Source organism: Panthera pardus, unplaced genomic scaffold, assembly GCF_024362965.1.
Source record: "Panthera pardus isolate Hobbes unplaced genomic scaffold, ASM2436296v1 HiC_scaffold_13, whole genome shotgun sequence".
Classification (NCBI taxonomy): Eukaryota; Metazoa; Chordata; class Mammalia; order Carnivora; family Felidae; genus Panthera; species Panthera pardus.
Window position 1 is genome coordinate 150,981,477 of NW_026526688.1, and position 27,068 is coordinate 151,008,544.

The window sequence follows — 27,068 nt, forward strand, 5'->3', positions numbered from 1 at the left end:
TTGAAATTAGTAAATAAATCTCCTTCACATATACCTACATCATTTTCAAACTGCTGATTCTGTGCTGTGTCTTGGGTGGAATTATTTAGAATGTTGGCTCTTTAAGGGCAGGAATTTAGTTTCCTATTGCCTGATGTCTCTCCTAGAGTTAAGACTGCTGATTTTAAAAGCACCCAAAGGCACACTGGTTTTCAAAGACAGGTATGATGGAGAATAATCCCTAGTGCCTGGGGTGCCTGGGGTAGGGTCTGACCATCTCACATCTCCATGGGGATTTGGTTCCCAACCACATTTCATTTCCTCCCTTCCACCCTTTTCTTTTCTATGTGGCCTCCTCTCTAGGATTAAATGTAGAAGGCCTGCTATGCCAGTGTTTAGGTTATTTTCAGAGTTGGTCACATAGATGTAGCTATTACTTAGTGTATCCCTGGGACCAAGTGAGCTTAGGACATTCCTACTTTGCCATCTTCTTTGAAAAATTGATTAAAACATATTTCAGTTATTAGGACCTAATGAAAAACTGTTAACACTTGCCATGAATAGGTCACAATCAAGGACAATAACATAGTTAAAATAATATTCAAGTAAATGCAAATGATGTTGTTTATTGTGCCCATATCAATAATTTCTATCCACATTTTTTGTTAAAAAGTACATTAATTTATCATGGATAGGCTTGGGTAGTAATCCTTAAATTGATATGAAATTTTGTGTGTCTATTTCTTTAATTCCAGTTAATATACAGTGTAATATTAATTTCACATGTATAATATAGTGATTCAACACTTCCATAAAACACCTACTGCTCATGACAGCAAGTGCCCTTGTTAATCCCAATCGCTTGTTTTACCCATCCCCCTACCTACCTCCCCTCTAGTAACCATCAGTTCTCTATAGCTAAGAGTCCCTTTCTTGTTTTGCCTCCCTCTCTCTTTTTTTCCCCTTGCTTGTTTTGTTTCTTAAATGCCATATGAGTGAAATCCTTTGGTATGTTTCTTTCACTGACTGACTTATTTTGCTTAGCATAATACTCTCTAGCTCTATTCATGTCATTAAAAATGGCAATATTTCATTCTTTTTGATGACTAATATTCCATTGTGTGTGTATATGCATACACACACACACACACACACCCCACATCTTCTTTACCATTCAATAATTGATGTACACTTGGGCTGTTTCCATAATTTATCTATTGTAGATAATGCTGGTATAAACATCAGGGTGCATGTGTCCTTATGAATTAGTATTTTTTGTATTCCTAGAGTAATACCCCGTTGTACAATTGCTTGATCAAAGTGCAATTCTATTTTTAACTTATTGAGGAAACTCAATACTGTTTTACAAAATGGCTGCATCTATTACTTGAGATTTTCCTTGTTTCTTGAGGTATGCCTGTATTGCAGTCTGCTTTCCTCTAAGGACTTCTTGTAATGCTTACCAAATGTTTTGACCATTGTTTTTGTTTCCATGTACTTTTCTATTTCTTCTTTCATTTCCTGGTTGACTCATTCATTGTCTAGCAGCATGTTATTAAACTCCATATATTTATGGTCTTTCCAAATTTTTTCTTGTGGTTGATTTCTAGATTTGTAGTGTTGTGGTCAGAAAAGGTGTATGGTATGATTTCAACCTTTTTGTATTTGTTGAGGCCTTATTTGTGACATAATATGTGACCCATTCTGGGGAATGTTTCATGTGCACTTGAAAACAATGTATATTTTGCTGTTTTAGGATGGAATATTCTGAATAAAACTGTTAAGTCCATCTGGTCCAGTGTGTCACTCGAAACCATTGTTTCCTTGTTGATTTCTGTTTAAATAATCTGTCTATTGTTGTAAGTGGGGTGTTAAATTCCCATACTATTATTGTGTTATTACCAATTGGTTCCTTTATTTTTGTCATTGTTTTATATATTTGAGTGTGCTCTCAGGTTGGGGCATATATATTTATAATTATTATATCTTCTTGTTTGATTGCCCCATTTATAATTATATAATGACCTTTGTTTCTTTTTATAATCTTTGTTTTAAAGACTAGTTTGATATAAGTATTGCTACTCCAACTTTCTTTTGATGTCCTTTTGCATGATAAAAAATTCCCACACTTCACTTTCAATCTGAAAGTGTCTTTAGATCTAAAATGAGTCTCTTGTAGGCAGCATATAGATGGGTCTTTTTTCTTAAATCCATTTTTATATGCCATGTCTTTTAATTGGCATGTTTAGTCCATATATATTCAAACTAATTATCGATATATATGTATTATCATTTTATTGCTTGTTTTGTCATTGCTTCTTAGAATTTTTTCTGATCTTTTCTTGCCTTTGTCACTTTTGGTCTAAGCTCTGCACTCAAAGAATCCCCTTTAATATTTCTTGTAGGGCTAGTTTGGTGGTCATGAACTCCTGTAGTTTTTGTAAATCTGGAAAACTATCTCTCCTTCTATTCTGCACTTGATCTTAGCCAAAAGGCTGAGAAGCAATCTCTCCTTCTATTCGGAATGATGGCCTTGCTGGATAGAGTATTCTTGGCTGCAGATTTTTCCCTTCTTAGCATTTTCAATATATCATGCCTCTCCCTTCTGATTTGCCAAGTTACTGTTGAGAAATCTATGGCTAGTTTTATGGGTTTTCCCTCATAAGTTAATGACTTCTTTTGTCTTGCTGCTTTTAAGATATTTCTTTATTACTATATTTCACAAATGTAATTACAATATGTCTTGGTGTTAGCCTACTTTTATTGATTTTGATGGGAGTTCTCTGCCTTCTGGATCTGGATGTCTGTTTTCTTCCCCAGATTAGGGAAGTTGTTATGTTTCATGGTCACTGAGTTCCCTAAGTCTATTTTTGTGCTGCATAATTCTTACCCTCTTTGTTCAGCTTCACTGTTTTCCATTATTTTGTCTTCTAGGTCATGAATTCAGTCCTCTGCTTCTTCCCACCTGCTGTTCATTGAATCAGTCCTCTTTCCAATCTCCTTTACTGTATTCTTCATCTATGATACTTTTTACTCTTTTGAGTCTGTGTTAAGGGTCTCATTGATGTCTTCTATTCTTTTCTCAATCCCAGTGAGTATCCTTATGATTTAAATTATCCACCAGGGATGTTATTTATATCTGTTTCATATAGATCTCTGGTTGTGGCCTTTCCTTATTCTTTCATTTGGGGTAAATTCCTCCATCTTGGCATTTTGTCTAAATTTCTGACCTCTTCTCTGTGTTAGAAGAGCCAGTTATGTCTCCTGCTCCTGAAAGTAATGGCCTTCTGAAAAAGAGGTCATGTAGTGCATAGGTCATGCAGATTCAGGGAGAGTCTCCAGTTTGTGCTACATATGCTCTGCTATTGTGTTGTGGCTGCTCTATCCTTCAGCACAGTCCTCTGTAGAAGGTCTCCTTGCTTGTTGGGATAGTGTTTGGTCCCTGGCCTGATTGTGGTGAATTTTTAATTAGGTGTGCTCTGGTCTGCTTGTAAAATGAAAGCTGACACCAGCTCCACCAGAATTGAGGCTTTGCAGAACCCTCTCATCAGGAGAGGTGGTTTGGGCAGGGCTTTGTGCTTGTCTTCTGGGGGTGGAGCCCATTGTGCTGGGACTGAGGCAAGCTTGACTGAGAAGGCCATGCCAACAGAGCGCAGGGAGTGGGGCTTTGTGTAAACGAGGTAGGCAGCCAGTGTTGCCACTGTGCTGCTGCCTTCAGGTGGCTCTGTTTATGCTGATGGGCTGGGGAGGGAAATGGCACCAGTCAGCTCCTTTTATTCTGGAGAGATGTCTCTATGAATGCTGCCTCTCAAGGCAGCCCTCAGCAGAGGGACTGACGGATGCCCCCTACCCCCATTATGTCTCAGGTGTTCTTTGATTGCTGTTTCCACATTACCTACCCCTGGGTTACTTGCCTGCTTCCTTCCAAGAGCAGTGCAGTGTCCTTCAGGCTTTATCTCAGCCAAGCCCATTGACCTTTAAAACTCCAGGCTTTAAGACCCACTGATTGCAAGAACTCTTGAAATTCAGACCATCTCATTTTCCAAGTCAATGGCTTTGGGAAATGTTTTCCTTCTATGTTTCCATGTGCTCCCTTCTCTCCTGACCTTCCATGAGACCACAGCTCCTTCCCTTCCACAGCATCATTTCTCCCCTAGACCATGTCTCTGCAATTCCTATTTTCTTCAGTGTGGACCTTTTCTCCCTTTAGTTGTGCAGTTTGTTCTGTCAGTCTTCAGGTCAATTTCTGGGGGTATTTAGGATGACTTGGTAATTAACTGCTTGGGTTTGTGGTACAAAATGGAACTAGGGTCCTCCTATTCAGCTGCCATCTTCCTTTCCCCGTGTCTCTTCTTTTTTTTTCTTTCATTTTTTTTTTTGATAGTTCAAAACACGTTACTTTCCTTTTACTTTTTTTAAACACTTCATTTTCAGATAATTGTAAATTTACATGTAGTTGCAATCAATAACTCAGAGATCCCTTTTATCCTTTACCCAGTTTTCCTGAATTGTATATCATGCAAAACTTTAGTACATTATCACAAGCAGTATATTGACATTTCTATATAGTAGAAACGTAGAAAGGCTACATCAATACAATTATCCCTTGTGTTGCCAAGATGCTTATTCTTGAGAATTTGTTTTATATTCTCCAGTTAGAATAGCATCATGTATGTTATACATGTGTATTAATACATAAATATTATTCCTGTGAAATCCGTTGAATCTCACTATATTATTCTGAAATTTGCTTTTTCATTTATCTGTTTATTTTCTTCAAATTTTATTTAAATTCTAGTCAGTTAATATACAGTGTAATATTGGTTTCAGGAGTGGAATTTAGAGATTCATCACTTACATATAACACCCAGTGCTCAATACAACAAGTGCTCTCCTTAATACCCATCATCCATTTAGCCCATTCTCCATACACCTCCCTCCCTCAACCCTCAGATTGTACTCTATCATTAAGAGTCTTATGGTTTGGTTTCCTCTCTTTTTCACCCTTTCCCTTTCCTTCTTTAATATGAGTAAAATCCTATGGTATTTATCTTTTCCTGAGTGCCTTATTTCACTTAGCATAATACACTCTAGCTTCATTCAGATCATTGCAAATAGCAAAATTTCATTATTTTTGATGGCTGAATAATATTCCATTGTATGTGTGTATGTATATGTGTGTATATATGTACACACACACATATATACACGCATATATGCACACACCACATCCTCTTTATCCACACTAAAGTGAATGGATATTTGGGCTCTTTCCATAGTCTGGCTATTGTTTATAATGCTGCTATAAACATTGGGGTGCAAGTGCCCCTTCAAATCTGTATTTTTGTATCATTTGGATGAATATCTGGCTGCACAATTGCTGGGTTGTAAGGTAGTTCTATTTTTAACCTTTTGCAGAACCTCCATCCTGCTTTCCAGGATGGCTGCACCTGTTTGCATTCCCACCAACAGTGTAAGAAGGGCTCCCCTTTTTCTGCATCTTCACCAACATTTGTTATTTTCTGTGTTAATTTTTTAAATAAATTTAAGAAATAATGTGAAGAGCTCCAAAATATCCATTTTTTTCTAAATATATGTAGTAATTTGAATATCACTTTCTAAAATAAAGGCATAGGGTCTTTTATATAAATTGCCACTTATCTGGTATGTGAAAATAAAGTGCTTCATTGCAATACTTTTAATATTTTCTGAGAATACCAAAGAGGATATATACGTTGTTCACACAAGAAACATTTTACATTATTGCTTAGTTAGGGAGAATTAATAAATGAGTTTCTCACACACCCTATTTATATTTTGACCCAAGCCAAAATATATTTTGATCATTTCCCCAAATAAAATTTGGTCATTTAATGAGAGTTTCCTATGTACCAAAAACATTAAATCTTGTAACAATCTTACAAGTTTGGTACAATTACTATGGCCTTTAAAGCTGAGGACATTGAGGTTTAAAGAGTAAAGTAAAAAAGATTATTTTCCCTTGAACCCTGAACTTTGGAGCCTCAGTAGGAGGTAAAACCAGAGCTTGAAGTTCTTCTGCTGTGATCACAGAGCATTGGAGCTGGGCTCCCCACACAGGATCTCAGCCTTTGACTGGGCCTCCTCTGCCAAGAGATCCAGAAATGTTTCTTGTTCCTATTCTAAGGATCCCAGCATCTGCTGGCTCAGTTCTATTGTGGGAAGCCCATCTTGGTGGCTTTGGAAGTTATATGGTGGGGAGTATGAGCAAGTAGGAGTGGGAGAAAAAGAGATTGGGATACCAACTAAAGCTCAGAGATTAAAACAAACAAACAAACAAACAAACAAACAAACTAACTAACTAACTAAAGAAACCTCTAGCCTAGGGTCCCACCCTCCCTCTGTTTCTTCTTTCCTTCCTTCCATTTCTTTTTCCTTCTAACTTTTCCCCATGTGTTCCCTTAAACTCACACAGTACAGACCTTTCAGTCACTAAACTGTACCTCAGTCTTCATCATACTAGTTGTACATATCAAACTCTATAGAAATAATATCATTAACATATATGTCTTTAGAGAGGCGCTATGACTTAGTGAAAACTAGGTATTTGAATAAATTCTGCTTCTACATTTACTTGCTGTATCAACTTGGCAATCCTGAATAAAACATTTGTACCTCTGTTCCTTCATATGAGTACTTAAGTCACATGATTTTTGTGAGGATTAAATGAGATAAAGTTTGGGGCACCTGGGTGGCTCAGTCAGTTTAGCATCTAACTCTTGATTTCAGCTTGGGTCGTGATCTCATGGTTTGTGAGTTCCAGCCTTGCATCTGGCTCTGTGCTGACAGTGTGGAACCTGCTTGGGATTTTCTCTCCCTCTCCCTCTCTTTCTTTCCCTCCCCCACTCACACATGCTCTATCACTCTCAAAATAAATAAACTGAAAAAATATATGAGATAATGTTCATTAAGTGCTTGGTACCAAAGTTAGTATATAGAGAATAATTAAAAATATAAAGTATTATAGTTTCTTCATATACATATATATGTATGCACACATACATACACACATATAAAACATAGCAGACAGTGGAATATACTGTGCTTCTTAAAGTTTTCTTATATTTTCATCCCTGTAATCTGATTAATAAAGATTTTTTGTGGCTCTAGTGTAATGAGCTAGCAGAATAAATTTTGAAATGTGATGAAATAACCAGATTGTATTTTTTGGTGGAATCTATGTCCTTCCTTCTATTATGGTGCTGATTTCTCAACAAAATTATCCATTTTAATATCTAATTCACTACCAAAAGTGTCCTCATATGTTGTTTTCCCATGCATCCAATGGCAATAACTCTTCTTTGGTGAAAAAACACATAGTTGAAATAAACAGAACTATGACATGAATATTTCATGAAAATTGACAAAACCATCACTAGCTGAAATTATTTAAAATGGAACACTATAAACATTCTAATGGGATTGATGGTAGATATATAGATAAATACATTTAAAAAGAAAATGATCTTTTCCTTGATATTCATAGCTATGGAATAGCTCCCCATATTTATAGTAAGAGTTTACTTGCTTATTAATCTGAGATCTTCTAATTCTTTTCCTTTGTCAAGTTCTACTATGCTTTCTTATATTCCATTTTTCCAACAAACATTCCACCTTTTTATTCCTATGACTTGGTAGTTGACCCATTGTTCATTAATTTGACAAAACTTTCTTAAGCACTTCTCTTAAACATTTCTATGAACAAGATTCAGCCTGGGCACAAGGGAAACAGATAAATAAAACATGGATCTTATTTTTAAGAAACTGATAGACTGGTAAGGTGAGCCAGATATATGAATAAGTTAGTGGAATAATATACTTAAAATATAACATAAAATTATATGCAGAAGAGAAGAAAATGCTAACAGGGTATTATTCTTAGTGTAACTCTGCCAAAAATAGATGATTGATGCATCCTCCTGAATAGAGTATACTAAGTTAGACTGCAGTAACAAAGAGCCCCTCTATCTCAATAGCCTTCACTAACACAGTTTTTCTCTGGTATTATTCTTTGCAGGGTGACTCAGATCTTTAATCCAGCATGAATATGAAGTAGAAGGCCCTATTGGGACATTCTGGCTCCATGTTGGGTAGGGAGGGCACAGTATAATCATGTAGTGTCTTTAAATCTTCTGTTAGGAACTAACAAATATCCCTCCCACTCATATTTCATTAGTCAAAGCAAGTCAACTACCTCATGTTGATAGATTAAAAAGCCTAATCTTACACAAAGGAAACCAGTAGAAAGAGGCCAATCAGAATGGGAAAAAGGAAGGGGCAGTAAATATTTTGAACAAGAAACACAAAGACAACACCCCTGGCTCCAACCAAGGAGAAAAAAGCCACGTTAAAAATATACAGTAAAAGTGATTTACTTTTATTAAAAAGTTTTATTTTTATTTAAGTAAATGACTATTATTTTTTTAAAAGCATAGGCATTCATCCATATACATAGTAAAAGCACCATTGGCCAGAAATGTTTATTAATTAGTTTCTATGTGATGATAGCTGAAAAATTTTGTGGAAAAATAATTTCCTGTTTCCACTTGTAATCCATTCTGAAAATAAATACTTAGAAATTGAAATTGGCCACAAGAAGAGCCAGTTTAGCAGGATCACATATCAGTATAACTTTTGAAGACACTTCTAGCTTTACTCTAAGAGCTTTAACCAAAATATATTTTAAGAATTACTTCAGTTTGTAAATTAGTATCATCTGAATTTATTAATTTTTCTCTCAGTAAACTCATATTTTAAAAATATTATAATATCTTTTATTTGTTAAACCAGTCTGAATAGAGACTATAAATTTATATTCTTAAATGAAGGACATTTTATTTTTCTGTTAGTTTCTAATTTTATCTTTGAAATAATTTAATATGTGGAGCTCTTAATCTGTTTAATCATGATGATTAATGTTTCTTTTCATTTTTAAAAATAAGGATATGATTCCCATGTAAATATTGAACATCCAACTATATTTTAAACACACAAAAGATAGAAATTTTAGATGTTAAAAATACATGTGCATTGTTCTATTAGTCTCAGTATGTATAGTGTTTACTTTCCCTTTGATTTTAGTATCTTTTTTCTGTCCCATTACTTCAATGGATAGTATCATTTAGAATGAAAATGAAACCATTCTTTGAGATCATTTCACAGAAACTTTCTACATTCCATGTTTGTGGATATATCAGGGAATTGTCATATTTTAGAATTTCTGGTCAAAGACTCTATCCAGGTTTTTTTTTTTTTTTTTTTCTGATAACTTATTTTAAAATATGATAAATGAATTGACAAACATTGATGTGCCAGCAATGGAAGTACAGAACATGAGTGTTGTTTAACAAAAGGAAATGGAACGGAGGAGGGATGAACATCAGATATATAAGAAAAGAAGGCACCAGAATTCAGAAAGACGTAAGAAAATGGGAGTTTCAGCAAAGGAAACTGCATGTGCAATAGTGTGGTGACAAGTTGGCACACTTCTGGTGGTGCAAGAGGCTGAGGTGATTAGAGCCCCATCAAGTGAGAGCTTTGTCACAAGTCTCGGGAACTGGGATATTTATTTTAAAGTTGAAGGCAAGCCACTGGGATTTCTTTTTTTGGGGGGGGGGTGGATTTTAAGCATGGGGTTAATTTTTGGAAATATTATTCTGGCAACAATGTTGAAAAGGCTCTAACATGGGATAGGGAGACTGCTAGAAGATTCTTATAGCAATCTGGGCATGATATCTGAATAGTTAGACCTAAGGCATTGATAGTGGAGAGAGGATGAGTCAGCAATAAAAGTTAATAAAACCTCTGTGTAGCTGCAATAGTCACTTAGAAGATTATACTTAGCAAGCAAGGACTTGTATGTCATAGAACATGAAACATGCAAAATATGCCCATAATTACAAGAAGTCACGAAATGATTGAAACATGAAACAAATAGTTTTGCTAATAAAAGTCATTTCAAGCGACTTTCAAGAGGAAATGGTTTTCAAATCACCACTGGGATATTAAAAGCAAAGCTGTCAATACAACAGTAAATTAACTTAAATATGTATCTGTTGAGAAAGGATTAGATCAATATTACTCATTCATGGATATTCTTACATGTTTATTCCAGTGATGTGCCAACGTTTTGGATTGTGCACTCTATTATGAGGGACAACACTTTTAATTTTGTATCCCAATATATGTAAACTTCAAAAATTGTATGCATATACCACAAAACTAATAGAATGTTTATATCAAAAATACATTAAACGTAGAAAGTTAATAAGGTGAAGTATATATCATATAAAATAATTATGTTTTATTGATAGAAAATGTTAGGTTTCAGTAAAATTAATAGTAATATTTCTGTTAGAGCAAGTGATTGTTTACTTCATGATTTTTGAAACTGAGTATTTCAACTTAGGGATCTTTTGCAAAGTTTATTTTGTATAACATTTTTAATGACAATTATAGGTTAAAGAGGAGAAAAAACTCCTAAAAATCCACGTATAAAAATGTAAAAGAAGCATCATTGACTGCACTTATTAAACCATGATGATAATATTTTAATCTCATTTTCCAATTATATATATTTTTTGTTGGAACACAGATAGAAAATTTCCATTTCTCTGATCGTAGAGAGATATTCCAAACCAAAATGTTTCATTTTTCTATTTTTACAAATAAGTTAAGCCCACTGGAAATTTTAATTTAACTTTCTAGTCTGTAAATATTGTTTCAGGGTTTTGAAACTATCAGATATATGTGGCACATATCATTTTTAGAAACAAAATTACATAAAGATGGAAAATTTTGCAAGAATCTCTTTTAAAACTATTATTTCCATGGAAAAATTTCCTTTGAACAACAGTGACTTTCTCCCTTAATATTAAAGTTCTACCTTTATATTGAAATGGCAGATTAACTGTCATTATTCTTTTTGAATATATATGCTTGGCAGCAAGCTACTGGCTTATTAAGAAAAGGTCAGCAAATTTGAAACTTATCTCTGTAAAATGAGGGGAAAAATGAAAAAAATGAGTGACTCATCTTTAAACTCAACCCCATTACATCATAAATTATTATAGAATTTACTACTTAAAGATATAGTTTCCAAAATATGTAATGCTATTATGGATATTTTATAGCATAAAAACTTCAATACATTGTAATGTTCTGCTAGTGAAAGAATAATGAGTCCACCATTATCGACCCTTTACAATTACATGGTCTTCCTTTAGGAATCCTTCCATATGGTAAGTGATCAATGACTGCCAGATATATGGACCTAGTGAGGGCCCCAGTGGCACTCCATCCAACGACTATTAGTAAAGCATAATTTCTTTCTTGGTTTTGGTCAAATAAATATAAGCTGACATTAAATTATTTATTTTTCTTGTTTAATCATATTTCCACACAAGGAGAATTCAAGTCAGTGATCAGATAGCCTCAAGTTACAAACTAAAATACCCCATAATTCTGTTCTGCTAGTGATATGGGTGATACAGAAACCTATCTGGCTCCATCAGAAACTACAGTCAAGCTTGGAGTTTGTAAAATGTTGTATGTGCTATGTATCCCTTTGGTCATCTGGTGAAGATTACCTACCCCTCTTCAAATAATGTTTTCAAATGAAAACAATAATTTGTATCAAATTGTAAAGGAGATTGGTATACTGAAATTTAGTTACCAAATATTTAAAACCAAAATTGAGAGAGAATGAGCAATAAAACTGCATCTTTTAGTGTATTAAATAACAAGATCTAGGGGCGCCTGGGTGGCTCAGTCGGTTGAGCGTCCGACTTCAGCTCAGGTCACAATCTCACGGTTCGTGAGTTCGAGCCCCGCGTCAGGCTCTGGGCTGATGGCTCAGAGCCTGGAGCCTGCTTCCGATTCTGTGTCTCTCTCTCTCTCTCTGCCCCTCCCCCATTCATGCTCTGTCTCTCTCTGTCTCAAAAATAAATAAACATTAAAAAAAATAATAACAAGATCTAGGAGTGATTTCAATAGTGACTGAAATTTTATAATAAATGCAAATATATTTTAAAGTCTTACATAATCTAGAATATTAAATGAGTGCATCTAATTGATATTATGTATAAATTCACAGATAATATTAGTAAACAGGCATACCTCAGAGATAATGTGGTTTCACTTCCAGACCACTGCAATAAAGTGAATAGTATAACACAATGAATATTATAATAAAATGAGTCAAATGCATTTTTTGGTTTCTAGTTCACAGAAAAATTATGTTTACGCTACACAATAATATATTAGGTATGCAAAAGCATTACATCTAAAAAAATCAATGTGCATATCTTAATTGAAAAATAATTTATCACTAAAAAATAGTAAACTTTATCTGAGTTTTCAGCAAGTCATAATATTTTACTGGTGTGGGGTCTGGTCTCAATGTTTACAGCTACTGACCGATGAGGATGGTGGTGGCTAAAGTTGGGGTGATGTGGCAATTTTTTTAAATAAGACAACAATGAAGTTTGCTGCATGGATTGACTTTCCATTCATGAGGAATTTCTCTGTAGCATGTGATACTGTTTGACCACATTTTATCTACAGTAGAACTTCTTTCACAATTGGAGTCAGTCCTCTCACATCCTGCCACTGCTTTATCAACTAAGTTTATGTAATATTCTAAATTCTTTATTGTCATTTCAACAATCATCACAGCATCTTCACCAGGAGTGGATCCCGTCTCAAGAAACCACTTTCTTTGCTCATCCATAAGAAACAAGTCCTCATCAGTTAAAGTTTTATTATGAGTTTGCAGTGATTCAGTCATATCTACAGGCTCCAATTCTAATTCTAGTTATCTTGTTATGTCCACTACAACTGCAGTTATTTCTTTCACTCACGTATTGAACCCCTCAAGTTGTCTGTGAGGCTTGGAATGCACTTCTTCCAAACTCCTGTTGATGTTGACATTTTGACCTCTTCCTGTGAACCATGAATGTTCTTAATGGCATCTAGAATGGTGAATCCTTTCCAGAGGTTTTCAATTTATTTTGCCCCAATCTATCAGAGGAATCCCTACCTATGGCAGCTATAGCATTATCAACTATGTTTCTTACGTAAAAATACTTGAAAGTCAAAATGGCTCCCTAGTCCATGAACTAAAGAATAGAGGTTGTGTTAGCAGGCATAAAAACAACATTTAACTCATTGTACCTTTTTTAAGTATATTTATTTATTTTTTAAGAGTGAGAATGCATGCAAGTGGGGAGGGGCAATGAGAGAGAGAGGAGAGAGAAAATCCCAAGCAGGCTTCGCACTGGCACTGCAGAGCCCAACGTAGGGCTTGAACCCAGGAACCATGAGATTATGACCTGGGTCGAAACCAAGAGTAGGGGATGCTCAACTGATTTGCCACCAGCACCCCTCAATGTACATTTTTTTTTAATTTTTTTTTAACGTTTATTTATTTTTGAGACAGAGAGAGACAGAGCATGAACGGGGGAGGGGCAGAGAGAGAGGGAGACACAGAATCGGAAGCAGGCTCCAGGCCCTGAGCCATCAGCCCAGAGCCTGACACGGGGCTCGAACTCACGGACCGTGAGATGGTGACCTGAGCCGAAGTCGGCCGCCCAACCGACTGAGCCACCCAGGCGCCCCTCAATGTACATTTTTAACAGAGCTCTCAGGTGACCAGATGCATTGTCAATGAGTGTTTCTTTCTGAGCAGTAGGTATCAACAGTGGACTGAAAATATTCAGTAAACTATGTTGTAAGAGATGTGCTGTTATCTAGTTTTGTTATTCATTTACAGAGTACAGGGAAAGTAGATACATTATTATTTTTTTAAAGTAGAGTTAACATATCAATTTAGGGGTGCCTTGGTGGCTCAGTCAGTTGGGCGTCCAACTTCGGCTCAGGCCATGATCTCGCGGTCCATGAGTCGAGCCCTACTTCAGGCTCTGTGCTGACAGCTCAGAGCCTGGAGCCTGCTTCAAATTCTGTGTCTGCCTCTCTCTCTCTCTCTCTCTCCCCCTCAACAATAAACATTAAAAAAATAGAGATTAACATATAATGTTATATTAGTTTAGCATTACAATATAGTGACTTGACAATTATATACATTCAAAAATGATCACCATGGTAAGCGTGGTTACCATCTATAATCATACAAATTATTACATTATTGTCTATATTCCCTATAGTGTAATTTTAATCCTTGTCATGTTTATTTTTTAACTGGAAGAAGTCTGTATCTCTTAATTCCTTTCACTCATTTTACTCATCTCTCCAACCACCTCCCCTCTGAGGATCACCAGTATGTTCTCTGTATTTATGAGTCTATTTCTATTGTTTTTGTTAATTTGTTCTATTGTTTTACATTCCACATATAAATCAGGTGGTATTTGTCTTTTTCTCACTTATTTCACTTAGCATAACACACTCTGGGCCTGCCATATTGTAAAAGGAAAGATTTTATTCTGTTATGGCCAAATAATATCACACGCGCGTGCACACACACACACACACCCACCCACACCCTTCTTTATCTTCTTTAGCTACTTATGGACACAGGTTGTTTCCATATCTTGGCTATTATAAGTAATTTTGCAGTAGACATAAGAGTGCATATATATTTTTTGAAAGAGTGTTTTTGTTTTCTTTGGTTAAATATCCAGAATTTAAATTACTGAGTCGTGCAGTATTTATACTTTGGTTTTTTTGAGGAACCTCTAAAATGTTATCCACAGTGGCTGCACCAATTTAGATTCTCAGTAACCATACACAGTGGTTGCCTTTTTCCCATATTCTTGCCAACACTTGTTATTTTTTGTCTTTTGATACTAGCCATTCTGACGGGAGTGAGTTAATATCTCATTGCAGTTTTGATTTGCCTTTTCCTGATTGTTAGTGACATTAAGCATCTTTTCACATGTCTAATGTCCATCTGTATGGACATTTCTTTGAAGAAATATCTGTTTAGGTGTTCTGCCCTTTTTTAAAAAAGGATTATTTGTTTTCTTGGTGATGAGTTGTAGGAGTTCTTTGTATATTTTGGATATTAGCCCCTCGTTGGATATATTATTTGCAAATATCTTCTCTCATTCAGTGGCTGCTTTTTCATTTTTTTGAGGTTTCTTTTACTGTGCCAAAGCTTTTTATTTTTGTATGCTGACAAATTTTTTTGTCCTTGCCCAAGGAGACAGATCCAAAAAAAAATATTTCTAAGGCTTATATCCAAGAGATTACTGCCAAATTTTCTATCAGTTTTAAGATTTTAGATCTTACATTTGGGTCTTTAATCCATCTTGAGTTTATTTTGTGTATAGTGTAGGAAAGTGATCCAGTTTCATTCTTTTGCATATAGCTGTGCAATTCTCCCAACACCATGTTAAAGAGATGTCTTTTCCTGCATTTTATATTCTTGCTTCCTTTGTCATAGATTAATTGACTATACAAATATGGGTTGATTTCTGGAATCTCTATTCCATTCCAGTGATCTGTGTGTCTGTTTTTGTGCCAGTACCATATTGTTTCAATTACTGCAGCTTCATACTATAGTTTGAAATCCAGGCTTCTGATATCTCCAGCTCTGTTCTTTCTCACAGTCACTTTGACCATTCAGAGTCTTTTGTGTTTCCATACAAATTTTAGTTATTTATTCTAGTTCTTAAAAAAATGATATTGGTATTTTGAAAGGGATTGTATTGAATCTGTAGATTGCTTTGGACAGTACATTTTAATAATATTAATTCTTATAATCCATGATTATGGTATATCTTTCCATCTATTCATGTCATCTTCAGTTTCTTTCATCAGTGACTTATTTTCAGGGTATAGATTCTTGATTAAATTTGTATTTAGGTATTTTTTTTTTAAATGTAATTGTAAATGGGATTGTTTTCTCAATTTATCTTCCTGCTATTTTGTCATTGGTAAAGAGAAATACAAGATATTTCTAGGGGCGCCTGGGTGGCTCAGTTGTTAAGCATCCGACTTTGGCTCAGGTCATGATCTCACAGTTTGTAAGTTTGAGCCCCATATAGGGCTCTATGCTGACAGCTCGGAGCCTGGAGCCTGCTTCAGATTCTGTGTCTCCCTCTCTCTGGCCCTCCCCCACTTGCATCCTAGCTATCTCTCTATATTTCTCTCAAAAATAAGTAAACACTTACAAAATTAAAGAAAATAAACTGTGACCTTAAAAAATAGATTTCTGTGCATTAATTTTCTATCCTACAACTTTAATAAATGTATTAGTTTTAATACTTTTTTCAGTAGAGTACTTAGGGTTTTATATATATAATACTATACCATCTGCAATTCACCTCTACTTTATCCATTTAGATGGCTTTATTTCTTTTTCTTGTTTGATTGCTGCAGCTAAGACTTCAAGTACTATATTGAGTAGAAGTGATGACAGTGGATATCCTTGTCTTTTTATTTCCTTTTTAATTTTTTAAGTGTTTTATCATTTATTTTTGAGACAGGGGCAGAGAGAGAGGGTGACACAGGATTAGAAGCAGGTCCAGGCTCTGAGCTGTCAATGCAGAGCCTGACATGGGGCTCAAACTCATGAACCATGAGATCATGACCTGAGCTGAAGTAGGGCACTTACCTGACTGAGCTACCCAGGTGTCCCTATCCTTGTCTTTTTCTTGACCTTAGAAGAAAACCTTTTAGTCTGCTTTTAGTATGATGTTGGATGTGGGTTTGTCATATATGACTTTTATTGTGTTGAGGTAAGTTCACTCTAAATTCACTTTGTTGAGAGCTTTTATTATTTTTAATCATAAATAGATGTTGAATTTTGTCAAATGCTTTCTCTTTATCTATTAAGATGATTATATGCTGTTTATCCTTTGATTTGTGTATGTGAGGCCATCCTTGCATTCCTGGAATAAGTTGAGGATTTTTGCATCTATGTTCTTCATGGGTATCGGCCTGTCGTCTTCTTATTCTATAGTGTCTTTGTCTGGTTTTCACATGAGGTTAATGCTTGTCTCACAGAAATAATTTAGAAAAATTGCCTCCTTTTCTATATTTTGGAGTAGTTTGAGAAGGATAGGTATGAACTCTTCTTTAAATGTTGGTAGAATTTACCTGTGAAGCCATTTGGTCCTGGACTTTGTTGGGAGTCTTTTGATTACTGATTCATTTTCATTACAAGTAATTGGTACGTTCAGATTTTCTGTGTCTTCCTGATTTAGGCCTGGAAGAGCATATGTTTCTAGGCATTTAGTCATTTCTTCTAAATTGTTCACTTTGTTGACATATAATTTTCCTAGTAGTCTCTCCTAATCCTGTGTGTGTCTGTGGTTGTAAATTATTTTCTATAATTTCTGATTTCTTTTATGTGAGTCCTCTCTCATTTTTTTTCTTAAATCTGGCTAAAGATTTATCAATTTTGTGTTTTCAGTACATCAGATCTTAGATTCATTGATCTTTTCATTTTTTAGTAGCTATTTCATTTGTTTCCACTCTAGTATTTTTTATTTTCTTCCTTCTACTAACTTTTGGTTTCCTTTTTCTTTTTCTAGTTCTTTTAGATTAGATTTCTTATTTTAGATTTTTCTAGTTTCTTCAGGAGGGCCTGTGTCACTAAAAACTTCCCTCTTGAACTGCTTTCCCTGTGTCTTAAAGATTTTGAACTGTTGTGTTTCCATTTTCCTTTGTCTCCAGGTATTTTTCTATTTCCTCTTTGATGGTTTTCTTGATCCACTGGTTGTTTAGTAGCAAGTTGTTTAGTCTCCATATTAGTATCTTTTCCAATTTTCTTCTTGGATTTGACTCCTAGTTTCATATTGTTGTGATTTGAAAAGATGATGGATATGATCTCAATCTTCTTAAATTTACTGAGAGTTGTTTTGTGGCTTCACATTTGGTCTATCATGGAGAATATTCCATATGCACTAGAGAAGAATGTGTATTTTGCCTTTTTTGGGTAGAATGTTCTGTACATCTGTGAGGTCCATCTGGACTAATGTATCATTCAAAGCCACTGTTTCCTGATTTTCAGTCTGATCTATCCGTTGATGTAAGTGGGGTTCTAAAGTACTATATTATTATTCCATCACTTTCAACTTCTTCTTTTATCTCTGTTAATGTTTTTTTGTATAAATTTAAGTGCTCTGATGTTGGGTTCATAAATATTTATAATTGTTATATCCTTTCTTGAAATTGATCTCTTTATGTTATTTACTGCCCCACTTGGTCTCTTGTTACCATCTTTGTTTTAAAGAATGTTTTGTCTGATACAATATTGCTACTCCTCCTCCTCCTGCTGCTGCTGCCACTGCTTCTTCCTTCTTCTTCCATCTTTCTTCTTTCTTCTTACTTCTATTCACTAGACTATCTTTTTCCATCACTTTACTTTCAGGTATGTGTCTTTAGGTATGAAGTCAGTCTCTTATAGGCAGCATATATGTGGGTCTTTTTTTTTTAAATCCATTCAGTCATCCTATATTTTTGATTGGAGCATTTAGACAATTTACATTTAAAGTAATTATTGGTAGATACACATTTCTTGCCACCGTTATTTTTTTTCTAGTACTTCTCAGTTCCTTTTTTTGTCTTGCTCTTTTCCCTTGTGACTGAATGACTATCTTGAGTGTTATGCTTGGATTTCTTTCGCTTCATTTTTTTGTGTATTTATTATAGGTTATTGTTACAATTAACTTTCCAAGTATATCCCAAGTATATAACATTCTGTGTTAAATTGATGGTCACTTAAGTTTGAACACATTCTAAAAGCACTAAATTTTGATTTTCCTGTCTCCACATTTTATGTGTATAATATCTTACATATTTTTATTTTCTGAGTTCGTTGAGCAATTTTTTAAAATATAATGGACTTTACATTTTGTTTCTTTTAACATTCAGAAAAACTTTATAAGTAATTGATCTACTACCCTTACTCTATTTGCTTTTACTGGGAAACTTTTGCTTTCATAATTTTCTTCTACTTATGTGTTTCCCCCCAATTATTAAAAGAGTCCCTTTAACATTTCTTGTAAGACTTGTTTTGTGGTGATGAATGCATTTAGTTTCTTTTGTTGGTCTGGAAAACTGTTTTTTCTTAAATTCTTAATGTTAACCTTGCCAGGTAGATTATTCTTGTAGTTTTGTTTGTTCGTTTTTCTTTCTTTCTTGCAGCTCTTTGAATATATCATGCCACTCCCTTCTGGCCTGCAAAGTTTCTGCTGAAAGGTCAGCCACTATTCTTTTGGGAGTTCCCTTGCATATAACTAATTGCTTTTTTCTTCTCTTAAGATTCTGTTTTTATCTTTAATTTTTAACATTTTAATCATTATGTGTCTTGGTGTGGACCCCTTGAGTTCATCTTGCTTGGAGCCTTCTGTGCTTTCCTAAACCTGGATGTATGTTTCCTTCCACAAGTTAGGGAAGTTTCAGTTATTATTTCTTCAAATAAGTTTTCTGCCTTTTTCTCTCTTCTTCTTCTGGGATCCTTATAATGCAAATATTAGTATACCTAATGTTAACTCGGATGTCTTTAAAGCTATCCTCATTAAATTTTTGTTTTGTTTTTTAGCTTGGTTTCTTTCCACTTATCTTAAGATTGCTGATCTGTCTTTCTCCATCCTTTATTCTGCTGTTGATTCCCTCCAGTGTATTTTTCATTTCAGTTACTGTATTCTTTAACTGTTTTTTAAAATATATTTTCTGTCTTTGTGTTGAGGTTCTCACTGAGTTCATCTATTCATCTATGAAGTTTGGTGACCACTTTATGACCCTTATTTTAAGTTCTTTATCAGGTGGATTGTTTATCTCCATTGCGTTTAGTTTTTGCTATTTGTTTTTTCCTGATGTTTCTTATTCTTTCAACTGGAGCATATTCCTTTTTCCTCATGACATTTGGCTTTCTGTGTTTATTCCCATGAACTAGGCAAAACAACTATCTCCCTACATCTTGAAGGAGTGGCCTCGTATAGGAGCATTTCCTATATGTACTGCATGTGTTAGACTGGTTGGCTGAAGATGTAACAGACATAAGCTGTGGGTTCCAGGGCATTCTGCACCAGGGCTACCCTGGAGGGATAGTTGGAGCTGCAGCAGGCATGGGCGAGGTACCCTACAGCACTCTACACCAGGGCTGCCCTGATGGGATGGCTGAAACTAAAGCAGGCATGAGTCACAAGTGTCCTGGGGTGTTTCATGCCTAGGCAGCCTTAATGAGACAGGTGGAGCTATAGTTGCACAGGGTAGGGGTGTCTCAATGTGCACTATGCCAAAGCAGCCTTGTTAGGATGGGTGGAGCTGGGACAGACACAGGCTCAAGGCCAGCTTGTTGAGGATAGCTGAAGCTGCTGTGGGCTGTGGCCCATGGCTAGCTGAGGTGGTAGTCTGCCTAACGTGTCCAGATCTTGTTTCTGTCTGTGCTATCATGGTGGAGGGGGATGTAAACAATGTCCAGTACCTCCAAGCCCAATGAGTTCCAACAGTTCCCTATCATTTAGTGGATATTCTAGGATTAGTAAACAGGTTTCTTATAGTCTAGTTTCCCTTCAAACCACTATTTTTTTTGTTTTTGTTTTTCTGTGTCCTGGGTTGATCACATTTTTCATGTGGACCCCTCAGTGATATCCCTCCCTACTCAGGTTGCTGCATCAAGTGTGGGGTTCCCGTCATTACTGTGTCTTTGTTTTTCCTGCTATTCTCTATGTGATCCCTCTATCCTTTGTTACATAGCAGCTGTTCAAACAGCCCCCTATTTTTCTTCAGAAGAAAATTGTTCTCTATATATGTATACATTCAGTATGTCTATGTGAGGAGGTGAGTTCAGTGTTATCCTGTGCCACCATTTTGGACCCATCTCTAAGTAACATAATTCTTAAGGGCCCTAGAATTTACATAATGGTAAATAAGCAATGACTTTTAACTTAAAATTACTGTCTTCATTAGCTCCTAACAAAATTGTTAGCCTGTCCTTTGAAGCTTTAAAGCCAGGCATGACTTCTCCTCTTTAACTATGAAAGTCCTAGATGGCATATCTTTAAATATAAGGTTGTTTTGTTATATTAAAAATTTGTTAGCCATCTTCATTTATTATCGTAGTTGGATCTCTTGGATAACTTGCAGCCGCTTCTGTATATCAGCACTTGCAGCTTTACCTTGCACTTTTATGGTATGGAGGTGGCTTGTTTCCTGAAACCTCATGAGCTAACCTTCACTAGCTTCCAACTTTCCTTCTGAAGGTTCTTCACCTTTCTCAGCCTTCGAAGAATTAAATAGTTAGGGCCTTCCTCTGGATTAGGCTTTGGTTTGAGAGGATGTTGTGGTTGGTTTTATCTCCTATCCAGGCCAAATTTTCTCCATATTAGCAATAAGGCTGTTTCACTTTCTTACCATTTGTGTATCCGCTGGAGTAGGATTTTTACATTTTTACTTTTGGAGAACTTCCTTTGTATTCACAACTTGACTGTTTTGTGCAAGAGGACTAACTTTTGGTCTATGTTGGCTTTCAACGTGCCTTCCTCCTAAGCTTAATCATGTCTAGTTTTGGATTTAAAGTGAGAAATGTGACTCTTCCTTTCACTTGAATACTTGGAGGCCATTGTAGGGTTATTAATTGGCCTAATTTCAATATTATTGTTTCTCCAGGAATAGGGAGGACTGAAAAGAGGGAACAAAATGGGGAAATGGCTGGCCTATGGAGCAGTCAGGACAAACATTTATTAAGTTCACCATTGTATATGGGTCTGGTTCATAGCTCTCCAATACAATGGTAACATCAAATATCACTGACCACAGATCACCATAACGAATATCATAATTTAAAAGTTTAAAATACTGTAAGGATTACCAAAATGTGACACAGGGGGTACAAAGTGAGCAAGTGGTGTTGGAAAACTGATGCTGATAGAATTGTTTGATGCATGGTTGCCACAAAGCTTCAATTTAGCAAAAACACAGCATCTGTGAAGTTAATAAGGCAAAATGCAATAAAATGAAGTATGCCTATAGTCATATCTATATTCATAATGCAAGAGAATATTTTCAGTTAAAAGTTGGTTAAAATATAGATGTAGCTAATATTTATCCATCTTAATTCCTGCACTGCCTGACTTCTGTCCATAGATGCCAGGTTAAACCTCTTGTGGAAAAAGCTGGTTACCTGAAAATATCAAAGAAATAATATTCTGGGTTCAGTGATAAGCAGCTATGTTACAGTAATTTGATAAAAGAAGTTACATAGAATAAGTAGGTTCATAAGTAGGCAAAAGTTTCTTTGTGTTTTTCTAATTAAGATAGACATCGTACTATCTTCTCCTCTCCCTACTTTAATAGCTTTTTCAACATTCAGTTGGTCTGTATCTATAGTTTGAATTATCTGTATATGCCTGTGGTGAACATACGGATAAATAGAACATGGAAAAAAAATTTTAAATAACTATTTTCCCTCTCTTGGTTATTCTCTCCCTTTTTTTCTCCATAACATCCCACTTTTAACTCAGGTAATAAGAATTCTGTATGAGTTGTCATCAGGAAAAGAATATAAGTGGTTTACAAATACCAAGCATTTAGGGAATCAAAGGCAACTCAGAATTACAACCAAAATATATGGGAGAAATGGAATTTTAACAATGAAAGACTGTTCTACTCCAGATTAAAAAGTAATCCCCTGGTTCTGGAACAGATGGTGGGATAGGGAAAAATATGAGATCAGAACCCAATTTGAAAAAGAGGCTCTGCCTATTGCTTCCTGGGAAGATAGTAAATTCCCAGAAAATTCTGTGTAGGTGATTAAAGGAAGACAGAGCCTTGAAGATTATCAAGTCCTAATATGTCATAAAAGTAACTCTTAATGTGTAGCAAAGAAATACCTAGGAGATTACTAGACAAAGAAGACTTGCTTAAGGCATGCCATTGTGATCTGAGTGGATGAATGAGACTATGCCTGTCTCAATGGGTAGCCAAGAACCAGTTAGGTCCCACACAAAGCAGATATACCTGGATTCTGCCTCATAAATCACTGCCACTGTTTCCCACAGGATTATATACTTAAAAGATAATGTCAAAAGAAAGCAAAGCCAAATCTTCCAATGTAGAAAGCTTTGGTTTCTTAGGGTGGAACATTGTGGCCTATTTCTCCTAAGACAAATCCTGATTCTTATCACATGAACATGTACAAGGACAGGAGTCTACAGAAAATGGGAGTTGTCTGGGCCACCGTTGACTGTACTTGGGAACATCAGCTTATCAGTATCCAGGAAGATGAACAATCAATAAATTAATTAATTATTGCTTCCTTTTATCTAATTGATGTGAACAGAGAAGAGTATATCCAGAAGACAAGGAAGAAAAGTTGAATGTTTTTTTTTTCTTACTAATACACATAGGGAGTAAGGTCTAGAATTCATATTTCTCTATACTTTTTAAAAAAAATCTATGAATTAATACACTGACTTTATCTGTGTGTAGCTTTGCAGAATATAGCAGGTTTGGGTTTTTGAGTTCCCTACTATTTTTTTCTTAGATTATCACTATCTGTCTAAAAAAATCTTTAAAGTATCAAGCACATAAAGGTACTAAATTCAAGCAAAAATGCACAATAAATTTTTATTTGAAGGCTGCTATTATGATTACAGATTTGGAAAAAGTAGTTAGTGGAGTGGAGAGAGAGAAAACACTTGAGATCTTATATGGTGAAATAATCAGACAGAAAAGAATATGAAAGAGTAAATGAGAAGCTATCAGAAACCTTAAATCATGTTTTACTCCTATCCTATTTAAATGCCTGGTGTATTTTTGTTTTTTATCTTCTTAAGGGAATTTTCCTTGTTGAAAATATGTTGCAATATTCTTTGGATTTCTAAACCATTGCCGAAGTCAGATGACAACACATTTGCAGTTCCTGGCACCCCAATCCTCTGCTGTCAGGACTGTAAATGATGCTACTTTTCAACAAAGCAGTGATCCAGTGAGGGGATTAGAGGCATGAATTTTAACCTACAAAATATGAATTTGAAGTTAACATGATGCTTTTTCAGTGACTGTGTTCTGAGAATACTGTTGCTAGCAAGATTAGAGTGGCAGATGCTTCTTTAGTAGCCTTCGTTGTAAGTGGAAATCACCAAATACCTCATCAGTTTGTTTTAAAGAACTACTGGCATAGTAAAGTCTGAATAAGTTTGTTTCCTCGGTATTGGCTTCCAATGTATTAGAGCATGCTTCTACTCTCTGAAGAATAATTGAATAATTGTTGGTAGTGGAAAGTGAGAAAGGCTACTGCTATGGCTAATTAATAGAGAGGATTTATATCCTCTAAATTGGACCCATTGTGGCAACCTCTCACCATAAACAGTATATACTGAGTTTAAGTAGAAAGTTAATACATGATTTCACACAGCAAGCTCTCTCTTCCTGTCTCTCTCTCTTTCATGTTACATATGTTTAAGTTTTTTTGTGTGTGAAATGAAATATATACATATTCTTAACAAATCATAAAATTTCTTTGGTTGAGATTGAATTTGATTCTTCTATGCAGCCTCTATTCCAAGGAGAGAAATCTGGTGCTGTCAGAGGCAGTGGGGAGACCAAGAACCATGTAAGCCAAGAAGACAAGTGATAGAATACAAGTGATAGCAGACAAGGGTTCTCTATCATTATGAAGAATCATGCTTTCTGGGCCTTGCCTGTAGCTGGGAGATGATCAAGGAAGAAGCAAGTATGAATCAGAATTAGGAGGCTTCAGCCTTATTTAGTTCCCTTTTAGTTGAAAAGATTTTATTTCTTTAAAAACATAGTATATATTATTTTATACACATACTTAGTATTTATTAAATTGTTTATTGTGGATGCTGTGATTTTTTTGGTAACTATTTGAATCCCATAACATGGGCGCTCAATGGAAAAGTCAGTATTTATTAGTTCATATGGCACATTGAGAATTAGATGCTTAGTAATTGTTTTTGCTTCATCTAATGATTTATATCATATATTTAGAGCTGCAACTAAGAACAAAGAAATTTAGGCTTCTGTGTGATTTTCCAATTTCTGTGGAAGTTTAAAAACTATGCAGTTGTTAGGCATGAGTACTTCTTATGGTTACCTATTCATTATGTCCAATTAAATCCTAATCATTTTTAAGATCTCAGTTCAAATATCACTTGAATGAAATATTTCCCACATTCCAAGATTGAATCAGATTTTTTCATTATACTTTGTAAACATGTGTCTTCAGTCATTTGCCTTATACTGCCTAGAACGTTTCATAATCTTACATTTACTTATGTAAACAATTAACTAACATCATTAGTTTACAACACTGTTCTATTGAATGAAGAGGTGATTTCTTTTGTTTCCCCGCATTATGTAGTAGAGTGTAAAATACATTATCAGGGTTCAATAAATATATGAAATTTATTTTAAAATGAATTCATTAACATAAATATCGTTTCTTAGGCAGATTGTAACATGTAAGAAAAATAAAACACTAATATAAATATACTATATATGTGATAAAAATATGGTGCTAAGGGAGAATAGTGGTAAAATTTAGAACTCTAGTTTGTTGGCCTCTAGGAACAACTTTAAATAGGAGAACTATCTCGACTATATTCCATACTCATCAGCTACCTTGTACATTCTCTATCATTCAGATTCTATCTGATATTATAAACATTTTCAATTCTTTCATTCTTAGAACAATGATTGATCCCAAGCCCTAATCCAGAAGTATATTAATTTTGGATATAAAAATAAGATCTCTTCTGCCGTGATGGGAGAAAATAAAGGAATGATTTTGGATAAAAGGAAACTGTGTGGAAGGGATGTGAGTTAAGGCAATTTATACGTTATTATCTTTTTTTTTTATCTGATAGAATGCTGTGAAGTTTATGCTTGAAAATAATGAGAGGGGGAGGTTAAGGAGAGCACTAAAGATAAGCAGTATCTACTGAGCAAAATGTAACAAGGAATTACGGGGTTACGTGGCAAGATTTCCAAGATTAATTGAAGACAAAGTTGTATGTGAGTACAATTTGCTTTTTGTAGCACGAATCCAAGTGACTATATGATTTTTTTCTCCAGAACTGTCTTTAACGTTTTTTTTTTTTCTTTTCGTGGATAAAAATCTTTGAAACAATTTACATAGTTGAAGAAATGTGTTTTGTTTGTAACTTTACAGAGAATTGTGTGGAATTAATATGGTGGTTTGGAATTTGTATAGAAATTATGTCTTTGATTTTGATATAGTTAATCCATTCCAGGCATCATTCAACAAGTTTGCCTTTTTTTTCCACAGTTGAAAAAAAACTAATAGAAATTATGCATTATTTAATGTATTCTAGTGTTTACTGGTATTATAATTTTTTTAATGTAATGCATGAATGTACCAAACTGTGTAAATAGAACTTAATGTTGAAGGATCCCTCCAAATTAAAATCTAATTGGCCATGGTACATTTTTATCACTCTATGATATTTTGTGGTATTTCCTTATTTATATTTGTAATATGGGTTTCTGTTTTTCTCTCTTTCTTTGTTGGTATTTTCAATTTAGTTCACTTAAGCCTAGTTTAAACCTATCCCTAAACTAATGACTTGTATTCTGACCTCATTAACTGAATTTATAACTATTTTTATGTATTATAAAATACCTAAACACCTTCTTACATTTTGAGACCATTAGGCCTGTTTTTTAAATGTATATAATAGATAAATGTATATAATAGATAAAGCTTTTACTTCTTCAGGGCAGTTAGTCTGTATTCCTACCTCCTGCTGAGAAAACTTGAGCAATTTCTAATTGTTCCAATGGGGGGAAAAAAAGGCCACCTTATAACTATTATTGAAGCATTTATCCAAAGTTATAATAATCTGCATAACATGATGTATTCTCTTTGACGCTGTTGTTTATACTTTTATTACAGCTACTAGTTCTTCAAATAAATTTTTTGTCCCCTTTTTCTCTCTCTTCTCCTTCTGGGATCCCTATAATGTAAATGCTGCTATGCTTGATGGTGTCACCGAGTTCCCTAAGACTATTCTCATTTTGCGTAATCTTTTTTCCTTTCACCTGCTCAGCTTGATTACTTTCGGTTACTCTGTCTTCCAGGTTACAGATTTGTTTTT